Source organism: Pleurodeles waltl, chromosome 7, assembly GCF_031143425.1.
Source record: "Pleurodeles waltl isolate 20211129_DDA chromosome 7, aPleWal1.hap1.20221129, whole genome shotgun sequence".
NCBI classification, from domain to species: Eukaryota; Metazoa; Chordata; class Amphibia; order Caudata; family Salamandridae; genus Pleurodeles; species Pleurodeles waltl.
In genome coordinates this window covers 579,037,749-579,050,516 of record NC_090446.1, presented here as the reverse complement: position 1 = coordinate 579,050,516, position 12,768 = coordinate 579,037,749, and positions in this window count along the sequence as shown.

Sequence of the window (12,768 nt, the reverse complement as noted above, 5' to 3'; positions counted from 1 at the left end):
ATGCACTGAGCCAGGAAACTTGGCGTTCACATGGGAGATGTACTGGTCGGCCAAACACACCATCTGCACATTCATTGAATGGTAACTCTTCCGGTTTCTGTAAACCTGTTCACTCCTATAGGGGGGGACCAAGGCCACATGTGTCCCATCAATGGCACCTATGATGTTGGGGATATGCCCCAGGGCATAGAAATCACCTTTCACTGTAGGCAAATCCTCCACCTGAGGGAAAACGATGTAGCTCTGTATGTGTTTCAGCTGGGCAGACAACACTCTGGACAACATGTTGGAAAACATAGGCTGGGACATCCCTGATGCTATGGCCACTGTTGTTTGAAATTACCAATTTGCTAGGAAATGGAGTACTGACAGCACCTGCACTTGAGGGGTGATTCCTGTGGGATGGCGGATAGCTGACATCAGGTCTGGCTCCAAATGGGCACACAGTTCCTGGATTGTGGCACGATCAAGTATGTAGGTGATGATCACATGTCGCTCCTCCATTGTCGACAGGTCCACCAGCGGTCTGTACACCGGAGGATGCCGCCATCTCCTCACATGCCCCAGCGGACGGTGCCTATGGAGGAGAACAGCGAGCAGAGAGTCAACCAACTCTGAGGTACGTGAACACAGCATACTCAGAAATATTAGCAAATCGACATATGCCTCTATGAGTGGTTAGGCAAGGCCTAGATATGTGTGACGCAGTCCAAAATAATGCCATGTGGGCCCATGAAATGGCGGCTGCCTGACCTGTAAAGTGGGACAATGGGATATGAGGTAACTGCGCTGGCATTGTACACCGTCGCGGTAGGCGGTCGAAGACCGCAGCGCAATCCTGCATTGGTTAGCATTGGACCCTATGGGTCCCAGGAGCCAATGACGATGTACGCCGGCAGTAACGGTATGCACCGCCGCGGACGTGACCGCCAATTTCTCTCTGTTCAATCACTTGATACCTGATCTTCGACAGGAAAGGACCTACACTGCAAGTGCTGCTGTGACCTCAGTCTGGAAGAGACAATGGCTCATGTGTCTGGGGAAAGGGCCCCTGCCTTCAGCACGGAGGAGTTGGAGAAACTCGTGGATGGGGTCCTCCCCCAGTACACGCTACACCACAGTCCTCCAGACAAACAGGTAAGTACACTGTGAGCATACTGTATGGGCAATGCCTGTGTGGAGTGGTGTGGATGAAAGATGGGGGGAGGGAGAATGAGGCATGCATGAAACGACGTGAGTGCATGTGCGTCATGCCAAGGGTAGGGATGCGGGCCAATTACTGTGACGGTGCGGACGGTAATGACTTATCTTTTTCCCCTGTACTATTCCTGTAGGACAGCACCCACCAGAAGAAGGACATTTGGCGTGCCATCGCCAAGGAAGTCCGGACCCTGGGGGTCTACCACAGACGAGCACCCACTGCCGGAAAAGATGGGAGGACATTCGCCGCTGGAGCAAGAAGACGGCGGAGGCCCAGATGGGGATGGCCTCCCAATGTGGAAGGGGTGCCCGTTGCACCATGACCCCCCTGATGTTCAGGATCCTGGCGGTGGCGTATCCGGAATTGGATGGGCACTTGAGGGCATCACAGCAGCCACAAGGGGGTGAGTACACTCTCATTCTGCTGATTCAGCGCGCATTGTAGGTGTCTGGGTGGGGGAGGTGGGCTGTGGGTTCCCCTAGGCCAGGGCGAGTTTAGTAGGCAAGGACCCTTCTTAAGGCAGACCCTGTGGCACCCCACCCCACCTGTGTACAGTGCCAACTACACCTAGTCAGGCTCCTGTGACATCCATGTGTGCAGCAATCTGGCATAGCCTTGTAACCCATGTCCCTGGGTTTGAATAGGGAACTCCAAGTGCGCGGCGTAGTGCAGGGGGCTTCTGTGTCTGTATTGTCCGCCAACGGTAGCGGTATTGCATGCACTCAACATGTCTTTCTTCTGTCTTCCCCCCCCTTTTTGTGGTCTCCCTGTTCTTGTGTGCACTAGCATCATCAGGCGGAGGAGCAGTGGCACCGGAGCAGGAGAGAGCTGCATCCCACATGGCCCTGGAGGGCGACACTACGGAGTCGGAATTTACCAGTGGGATGGAGGGCGACGGGAGCTCCACAGCAGGGACAGGAGCTGACACCAGCGATACAGACTCCTCCTCTGATGGGAGTTCCCTTTCAGTGGCGGGCCCATCTGTGCCCCCCGTATCTACAGGTACAGCCGCCACCCCCCCTACTAGCACCACCCTCCCAGCAGCCCCTCAGCGTTTGGCCCGTGCCCACCCATCCAGGAGGGTGGGCATCTCCTTTACCCCAGGCACCTCAGCCCCTGCCAGCCCTGCTGCCCTCAGTGAGGAGGCCATTGACCTCCTCAGGTCCCTCACTGTTGGGCAGTCTACCATTTTGAATGCCATCCAGGGTGTAGAGAGGCAGTTGCAACAAACCAATGCATACCTGGAGGGCATTCATTCTGGTCAGGCAGCCCATCAGCGAGCTTTTCAGACTCTGGCCTCAGTACTGATGGCAGCCATTGTCCCTGTCTCTAGCCTGCCCCCTCCAACTTCCTCCACCCAGACCCAAACCCCTGTACCTCAGCCTATCCCAAGCACACCATCAGACCAGCATGCACACACCTCAACACACAAGGAAAGCTGTGGCAAACATAAGCACCACACATCCCACAGGCACTCTCGCAAGCATCACACACATGCAGACACACCAACATCCACTGCCTCCACTGTGTCCTCTTCCTCCTCGTCTCCCTCCTCCCTCCCTGTCTCGTATCCACTCACACCTGCATGCACTACATCCTCAGCCACTACGTCCATCACCAGCACACCCACCACCATACCCCGCTCACGTGCAGTCACCACCCCCACTACCATTCACACGTCCCCTGTGTCCTCTCCCAGTGTGTCTGTGAGGCTACCTCCCAAGGTACACAAACGCAGCCACACACCCACCCAACAGCCATCCACCTCACGACAGCCACCAGCACATGCACCTTCACCCAAAGTCACCAAACGTACACCTCCTACAACCACTACCTCTTCCACCACTCCCAAACCCCCTCCATCTACCCGTCCCAGTGTTCCTAAGAAACTTTTCCTGTCCAACCTTGACCTCTTTCCCTCACCTCCCCCACCCCTTCAGTCTCCTAGGGCCCGACTCTCCAGGTCCCAACCCAGCACCTCAGCCTTAACATCTGCGGGACCAGTGGTGCCAGTAGCAACCAGCTTCTGGAGTGCGCCAGGCAGCAGGGCAGCCAGTGTGGCAAGGAGCCAGAGCACGTACAGTCCCCCACCTGTGAAGCATAAAAAGTTGGCCAGTGCCCGGCGGGAGAGGGGAAAGAAATCAGCCACCAAAGCCGCTCCCAGGGGTACAGTTGGTGGTGTGGAGACAGCTGCGCCACCATCCAAGGTGGGGACGGGGCACAGTAAAACCGGCAAGTCTGGGAAGATCTGCATGGCGGACAAGACCGCCACCATCCCCGCTGCCCAGGACACCGCCGCCACCATCCCCGCTGCCCAAGACACCGCCGCCAGCCGCACCGCTGCCCATGACACTGCCGCCACCATCCCCGCTGCCAAGGACACCGCCGCCAACAGCACCGCTGCCCAGGACACCGCCGTCAGCAGCACTGCTGCCCAGTACACCGCCGCCACCATCCCCGCTGCCAAGGACACAGCCGCCACCAGCCCCGCTGCCCAAGACACTGCCGCCAGCAGCACCGCTGCCCAAGACACCGCCGCCAGCATCACCGCTGCCCAAGACACCGCCGCCAGCAGCACCGCAGGCCAATGATTCTGACTCTACTGAGGCCGCCACGGGCAGGATGAAGCACTCTGTGCACAAAGCCCCCTCCAGAACCAGTGGAGTATCACATCCACTACCTCTGTCCTTGGCAGGATGAAGCCCTCTGGGCACAAAGCCCCCTCCAGAACCAGTGGAGAATGGCATCCACTACCTCTGTCCTTGGCAGGATGAAGCACTCTGGGCACAAAGCCCCCTTCAGAACCAGTGGAGTATCACATCCACTACCTCTGTCCTTGGCAGGATGAAGCACTCTGGGCACAAAGCCCACTCTAGAACCAGTGGAGAAGGCATCCACTACCTCTGTCCTTGGCAGGATGAAGCACTCTGGGCACAAAGCCCCCTCCAGAACCACTGGAGAAAGGCATCCACTACCTCTGTCCTTGGCAGGATGAAGCACTCTGGGCACAAAGCCCCCTCCAGAACCAGTGGAGAAAGGCATCCACTACCTCTGTCCTTGGCAGGATGAAGCACTCTGAGCACAAAGCCCCCTCCAGAACCAGTGGAGTATCACATCTACTACCTCTGTCCTTGGCAGGATAAAGCACTCTGGGCACAATGCCCCCTCCAGAATCAGTGGAGAAAGGCATCCACTACCTCTGTCCTTGGCAGGATGAAGCACTCTGGGCACAAAGCCCCCTCCAGAAACCAGTGGAGAATGTTATCCACTTGAGAGACTGTGGCTTTGCACTCCCCAGGATGTAGCAGTGGGCAAACCACCCACTTGAAACACATGAGAGACTGTGGCTTTGCACTCCCCAGGATTGAACAGTGGGCAAACCACCCACTGGAGAGACTTGAGAGACTGTGGCTTTGCACTCCCCAGGATACATCAATGGGCATGGAGCCCCCTCGTGGATCTGGCGTCGTGCACTCATCCGGCTGAGGTGGCCCCCTTCCATTCCCACTGAGGTGCCTGTTTAATTTCTATCTGATGCCCCAGCAGTTTTCTCTCCGTCTTGTTCAGGTATTGAGTGTGGGCCTCGTCCATGCCTTTTGGGCCCAGTGATCCACGGACTATGATAGTGGAATACCTTGGACTTGAATTCTTGGTGTATATATATTTGTTTAAAGTGTGAATATCTTAATATATGTATATATATTTTTGATTACTGTCTTCGTATATATTACAATCATTCGACTCATTTCCTTTTGTCCTCGCATTCTTCCAGGCGGGTTTGGGGGGGTGTAACTGTGATGTATCATGATGTATTAGTGTGTGTGTTGTTGTGGGTGAGGGTGGGGGTTTTGCGTGCTGCGTGTGTGTGTCACTGTTTTTTCCTTCCCCCTCCCCTGTGTCATAGGTGCAGTACTCACCGAGGTCTTCACCGCCAGCGTTCGTGCTCCTGGTAGAGGAGCAGGAAGATAAGAGCTGGAAGAATCTGAAGTTCCGGTTCCATGGCGACCTGGTTCCTCGTGGGATGTGTAGAGGTGAGCGTTTTCCCTTCCAAGTCCTGTTTCCGCCGTGTTTTTGTTTGCGGTGAATCCGCCCCGGAAAAGGTGGTGAATTGGTGGCTTGTAATTCTGTGGGCGGTACATTGTCCTCTGCCTGTCTGTTGGTGGTTACCGCTGCGGTGTTTGTTTGTAGGCTGTCTATGTTGGTGGTTTCCGCCACGTTCGTAATTCCATTTTTTTTTTCGCTGGCCTGTTGGCGGTTTTACTGCCGCTTTAACACCGACCGCCAAGGTTGTAATGACCACCATAGTGTGTTGCACATTTTCAGAGGTAGCGGGCCTATTGCAATGATATTGCAAACAAGGCCCTTAAAACACAAGCTATATCCAGCTATAAAACAAAAGTTCCTGCCATGAGAGTGCTTAAATAGACACTGAATGGTGGGTGGGGTTATTCTTTTAAGTTCACTACTAACCTATTGTGGGGACCCAAAGATGATGTAGACAGAAAGAGCACGTTGCACTGAATGTTTTGTAGGTGGCCCGATTGTCCTAGGACCACCACAGGCTGAGTTCTGAGCAAAAATGTTTTGTAAAAGTAATGCCCTGCAAAGCATTATTGGGCGAGTTCCCCAAGTGCAGTGAATATTGTAGTATTGGCTCTCCCGCTGTGCCCGGAGAGCCGCTTTGACTTTGAGGATTTCTGTTTTATTTAAAGCATTTACCAATTTCAAGTGTTTTAAGGGGAGAGTCACCAGAAATTACTCTGATTAGGTAACTGTGAACAATGTTACCAGTGCTTTAATGCGATCGAGTTCATGTTGTTGTGCCTCTTTACGCTGTGAGCACCATGGCCGCCGAGCAGCACAAAGGGGAGAGACAAAAGAAAACAAATAGTTCACCCACGCTAAAGTATATCAGCAATCATGCAATAATACCTGTAAAAGGGGCAGTCTGCAAGGTGTGACAAAAACTGCCTCAAGGCAGGACAAACGTAAAGCATTTACCAATGACATCAAGTGATTTTTGAAAGGCAAACCCAGGAATGAATAAAAGTGATGGACCTGGTTAAAAGCCCACAATACTTACAAAAGGTCAAAGCGCTTGCGCAATCGACCTAAAAAGGGTATGTTTTGAGAGCAGCATCTTGTTGAAAAGTGAGGGTGAGAACATGAGCAAAGGGAGAACAAAAAGGGCAGTATAAAGCTGTGTTTTTTTATTTTTGTCATTTTGTCATTACATGACTGTTCTAGCCACTTGCCTCTCCCTCCATCCCCTTTCACACAATGAGTAGGGAAGGTCTCTCTTTTGGTATAGCAAGGGCCCACCCTTTGAAATCCAAGGTTCATTAACTAATGTGCATGTGAATACCAGCAGTTGAATTCACAGGAAGTGACAGCAGCAAGACTGCAGGATATGACAACAGGATTTACAGCAGAGACCTTATGTCTCCACTCTGCAAGTAACAGCAGCAGGAGTTTCATGAGTGTATGCGTGTATGTGTGAGAGACTGACGCTACTTTGCTATTGCCATACTATACCTGTTCTGTGAAGAAGTAAAGCTTGCACTGCTGCTGCCTGATTTGTATGTGTCCTGGGGTACGGAAAGTTTGCACTGCTACTGACATAGCTGTATGTCTCCCCTAAAGGAGGGAAGTTTAGAATATTTCTGCCATAGATGTACCTATTCTATAGAGAAGGGGTGTTTCTACTGGTGTTGCCCATCCAATGAAATAACAAAAGATTTCTTGAATGCACATACATAATATGCCCTCTTTACCAGGGATTGTTTCACACATATATAATCTTGAGAAAGGCACCTGATCCTCAATGGGCAATATTTGAGCACTGAAGCATGTCAATGGAAAAGAGAAGCAGTGTCCATTCTTAGGCCCTCCTGTTTGTGATCTTGTGGTAGAGAAAGTCCAGCAAGGACTTTTTAACTCACCCTCACTCAATTATAATAAAGGTATTACAGTTAAAAAAGGAAGAACATAAATGTCCATATAAGTCTCATAACCTCGCCCAAACTAAGAACCCATGAACGGAAGAATGAACAATCAGTGAACAGTCATACTCTCAGATACGGCCCAGTGTTAGGTGTGGAACCCATTGATGAAGCATACCACGCTAGGTAGATTTGAGCTCATCATCTTAGCTGAGTACAAGAGTGTATGTTGAATCCATTAGAGATTTGACTGTTCCTTCCGGGATTGTTGCACTTCTTATGTGTTTATATCTGTTTACAGAAAGTGGACAGGAGTTCTTTACCTACTCTTATGCCTTCTTTAGTGTGTTCGCTGCCTGTTTTGTATGTGTGAGAGAACCAAGTCATGCTCCTTCTACTACTGCCACATGTCCTTTACTTATTCTTTGTTTTAGGGGATGTTGTGCTGATGCTCTCTATATTGTACCTTTGTTATATTTTGAAGCTCAGTATAAAACTTTCTCCCTCACAAAAAAAATAAATTGATTCCCATTGCCAATGTGTGTATTAATGCATGATGTCAATGGCAGAAAAAACCTTACCAAAATATGTGAGCAAGGTTTGTTTTTAGTTTAACATATGAAATAAGCAATTTCTTGAATGGACTAGATGACTCTGTAAACTTTTAAAACATAGCTGTCAAGTGTCTTTTTGTCATGTTTAACACCTTCAATCAATGTTTGCTTTTTAACAAGTTGCACTTTTCATGCAAGGGTTTTGTGCACATAAAACAAACTACAAGCCCCACATTGCAACATGTTGTCAGAAAGCCACCGCACAGGCTTGTGAAATGCAAAATAAACTTTTGTTTGACTTCCTGCCTTTTTGCTCTTTCTGCCTTGTTTGTGACTTTCCTCACTTTCCTTGTTTGAACCACCCACAAGAGCTTTTTGGTTTTGCCGTTGGTATATTTGTCATTTATCCTACACTAAATGCAGCACTGCATCTAAGTTAAGACAACAGAGTCAAGTTTAAACGAACATCTTCAAATCAGTCTTACGACGCTACCACCAGCAGATACGGAACATCAAGTGCACAGCTTTTGCAGATCACATTGATACCAGCATAAAAACAGTAAGGAAATATTTGCCATCATCAAAGATTTCATCACTCAGCTTCACCCTCCACAATGCCTACATGGTCCCTCTGGCCAACATCATCCATGCGCTCATCAACATCCTCTCCTATGCAGATGACAAGCAACTCATACTCTTCCTCTTGGACAAGAACCCAACACAAGAAACAAGTTCACTGCCTGCATGACTGAAGTTGCTAACTTGATGAAAGCCAACTGACTCAAGTTCAACATCGACAACACAGAAGTAGTGATGTTTGGCAAGAACACCTCACCATGGAACACTAACTGTTGGCTGGCCGAACTCGCAGCCAGACCCAGAACCAATACCAGGAACCTTGGAATAATCCTCAAAAGCAAACTGTACATGACCACACAACGCTGTCACTGTATCCTGCTTCCACACCCTGAAGATGCTGAGGAATATCTTCAAACGGTTCTCAGGCAACACTAGAAAGACTGTCACTCATGTCCCTAGTCACCAGCAAGTTGGATTAAAGGGACACCCTTTACACTAGGATTACTAAGCAACTCAATAGAAGACTACAAACCATCTAGAACTCAACAGCTAGACTCATACTCAATCTCCCATACAGGACTCATATCACACCACATCTCAGGGAAAGACACTGGGTCCTGATATACAAACATGCTGATTTCAAATTCTTCACATACACATTCAAGGCACTACACAACTCAGGCCCCATCCGCATCTACCTTAACAATCGCATCTCCTTACAACAACCATCAAGACACCTCCACTCTGCGTACTCCTAACCGCACACATTCTACTTATACACAGAATCAGATCAGGAGGACGGGTGTCCTCTGACATCATTCCTAAGGCATAAAAACACCTAACTCTCCACATCTTGAATTGATTTGAATGGGACTGCTCCCGCTGGTCCTTGGGTTTGCAAAGAGAGGACTGTGCCTGTGTGTGCCCTGCTTAAGCAAATGTCATCCCGAGCCCCAGACAGAAGAAGTGACCACGAGTCAGTTGGCTGACTTTCTTTTACAGCTCCAGAACCACAAAAGCTGAAGAAGCCTGTCTCGGAGAGTTGGAAGCCACAATTGCTTGACCACCACTGACCGTCGAAGTGCAGCTTGGGAAACTGAGTCTAAAAACTCAAAAGTTGCACCTGATTCTGATGGACCCAGGAGAATTGTAGGTGTGTATTTTGGCTGCCCGAGATGGACACTTGCCTCACTTAAATGGAACTACTGGTTTCACTGTAACTGGGGATCCATAGACCAGAGGCAACTAGTTGTGGGCTGGACTTCAATCAGACTTTGAGGGACATAAACCCTTGTGGCCAAACTCACTGCACCGTGGTCGTGGACCTAGGGGTGGCCCCAGGAAGATCTCAGTCTCTGGCTCAGCATCCTCAAGTATCTTCAACATACGGTATCCCTTGCATCAGGGCTACTCAATTAAAGTCAATGGAGGGTGGCCTACAGAGCATGGAGCTGGACTGGAGACTGCTTGACTTCAATATAACTGTCCTGCCAAGCCTCTTTGGCTCCTGTGACTTCCTCTTTGGTGGAGTTTGTCACCCAGAGTGTGCTGGAGTAACCAAACACAACTTTACAAATGTTTTCAAAAGTTTTCCAAGTAACCGCTCACTGCAGTAGTTACCAATGCATGTTAGTAATTTATATCCCCATAACTCTCCAGTGGATTTTGTTCATTTTGGTGTCAAACTATTAACAAAAATAAGAGCTAGTTTTGTAAATTGGTGTAGGATTTCTTTTAAGTGGTGTTTCTTTCTGGAAGGCATACTTTTTGAGCTGCTCCCATCGCCGGAGCATTGAAGTTTTGGTGAGTTCTGTAGAGTTTTACTTCCTTTTGGAGGAACCTGAATTTCAATTTGTTTAGAGTAAGTCCCAAGTTGCTGTTCCTCTAAAGAGTCACAGATAGATGTTCTTGATAAGCCACAATGGTGGGGGCATGGATCAAGATGCCATTACTGATGTTTTTTACACCTTCCCATCTTGTGTGCACCTCTTGTATTTCATTTTGAAAAAATTCCATTGCAAATGAGATGCCAAAATTCAAGCTGCAGTATCGCTAGAGGCCCACATGGGTTGAAAAGGTGGTTATGTAGCAACAGTCTTCTTTGAATTCCACCTGACGGTAGCAAGAATTTAAATCAGGTTTTAAAAACCAGTGGGCACCATTTAAGTTGTTGATAAGGTTGTCTATTGTGGGAGTGATGTGACGTTCCTTTTTGATCACATTATTGGGAATGCAGATTGGAATTTGGCCTGCATGTTTGGGCTTCTTGGCTATGACCATTGGCGAGATCCATGGAGGAGGACCTGCAACTTCTTTGAGGACTCTGGTGTCCTTGAGGCTCTGTAACTCCTGCTCGATTGCTGGATCGAGACGAAACGGTAACTACCGATGCTTGAGGGCCACTCGTTTTATCATTGTGTCAACGTGGAGAGACACAGGAGGTGTCTTCAGTTTCCCATCCCAGAGGACAGAGGTTGGAATTTCATGAATATTTCTTCGAAACTCCTAGAATGTACAAGTGATGTAAATTGGATAAGTGGAAATTTAGTTGACGTAGCGCAGCAGAGGAGGGTTTTCATTCCTTCTTTGGCAACGCAGAACTTCTCAGTGCGTGACTGCTCTGCATGTGCCACAGAGCATTCAAACGTACCTTTGGTAAGGGGGCACTGTAGGAGGCTGGCCTGCCTTGTAGTGGGTACCAAAGGTACTTACACCTTGTGCCAGGTCCAGTTTTCCCTTATTAGTAGAATGGAGGTGTTTCTAGCAGCTTAGACTGATAGAAGGTAGCTATGGCAAAGCAGCTTAGGCTGAACTAGGAGACATGCAAAGCTCCTACTATACCACTTATATCATATGCACAATATCATAAGAAAACACAATACACAGAGTTACTAAAATTAAAGGTACTTTATTTTTATGACAATATGCCACAAGTATCTCAGTGAGTACCCTCAGTAAGAAGGTAAGTAATATACACAAGTTATATGTACACAAACCACAAATAGGTAAGTAAGAGTCAGAAAAGTAATGCAAACAGTGTAGACTTACAATAAGTTGCAATAGGCAAGCATAGGTCTAGGGGCAACACAAACCATACACTCCAAAAGTGGAATGCAAATCACGAATGGACCCCAGACCTATGGGAGCTTGTAGATGGTCGCTGGGACTGTAAGAAAACAGTCAGGATGTCCAAGATACCCCACCCCAAGACCCTAAAAAGTAGGAGTAAAGTACACCTACTACCCCAAGAGAGCACAATAGTCGTGATAGGGGGATTCTGCAAGAACAACAAACACCAGCAGTGCACTGACAACGGATTCCTGGACCTGAGGACCTGCAAGGCAAGGGGACCAAGTCCAATAGTCGCGACAGTGTCCGGGGGGGGCAGGAGCCCAGGAAACCCCGGATGAAGGTGCAAGGAAGCAGCCTCCTGATGGAAGAAGCTTGGAATTCTGCAAGAACAAAGAGGACTAGGAACTTCTCCTTTGGAAAGAAGATGTCCCACGTGCGATGAAGGTTGCAGAAGTGTTCCCACGCAGAAATACCACAAACAAGCCTTGTTTGCAAGGGTTGTGGTAGAGGTTTTTGGGAGCTGCTGAGGACCAGGAAGGACCAGGATGTTGCCCCTTCGAGGAGGAGAAGACAGAGGGGGCGCTCAGCAACTCAGAGAGCTCTCACAGAAGCAGGCAGCACCCGCAGAAGTACCTGAACAGGCACTTGGAAGATTTGTGAACGGAGTCCACGCGGAGTTACAAAAGAGGGTCCCACGACGTCGGAGGCCAACTCGGGTTGAGCACTGCAGGATGGAGTGCTGGGGACCCAGGCTAGGCTGTGCAAGAAGCAAAACCTGGAAGAGTGCACAGAAGCCAGAGCAGCTGCAGATCACGCAGTACACAGGTTTGCAGTCTAGCGTGGGGAGGCAAGGACTTACCGCCACTAAACTTGGACTGAAGGGCCACTGGACTTTGGGAGTCACTTGGGTAGAGTTCCTGTGTTCCAGGGACCACACTCGTCAGGATGAGAGGGGACCCAGAGGACCAGTGATGCAGTCTTTTGGTGCCTGCGTTAGCAGGGGGAAGATTCCGTCGACTCACTGGAGATTTCTTCTGAGCTTCTGGTGCAGGATGAAGGCAGGTGACCCCCAGAGCATGCACCACCAGGAAACAGTCGAGAAAGCTGGCAGGATGAGGCGCTACAATGTTGCTGGTAGTCGTCTTGCTACTTTGTTGCGGTTTTGCAGGCGTCCTGGAGCAGTCAGCAGTCGATCCTTGGTAGAAGTCAAAGAGGGAGATGCAGAGGAACTCTGGTGAGCTCTTCCATTCGTTATCTGAAAAATTCCCCAAAGCAGAGACCCTAAATAGCCAGAAAAGGAGTTTTGGCTACCAAGAAAGGTGGATTGGCTACCAAGAAAGGTAAGAGCCTATCAGAGGGGGGCTCGGACGTCACCTGCTGCCACTGGCCACTCAGAGAAGTCCAGTGTGCCCCCAACACC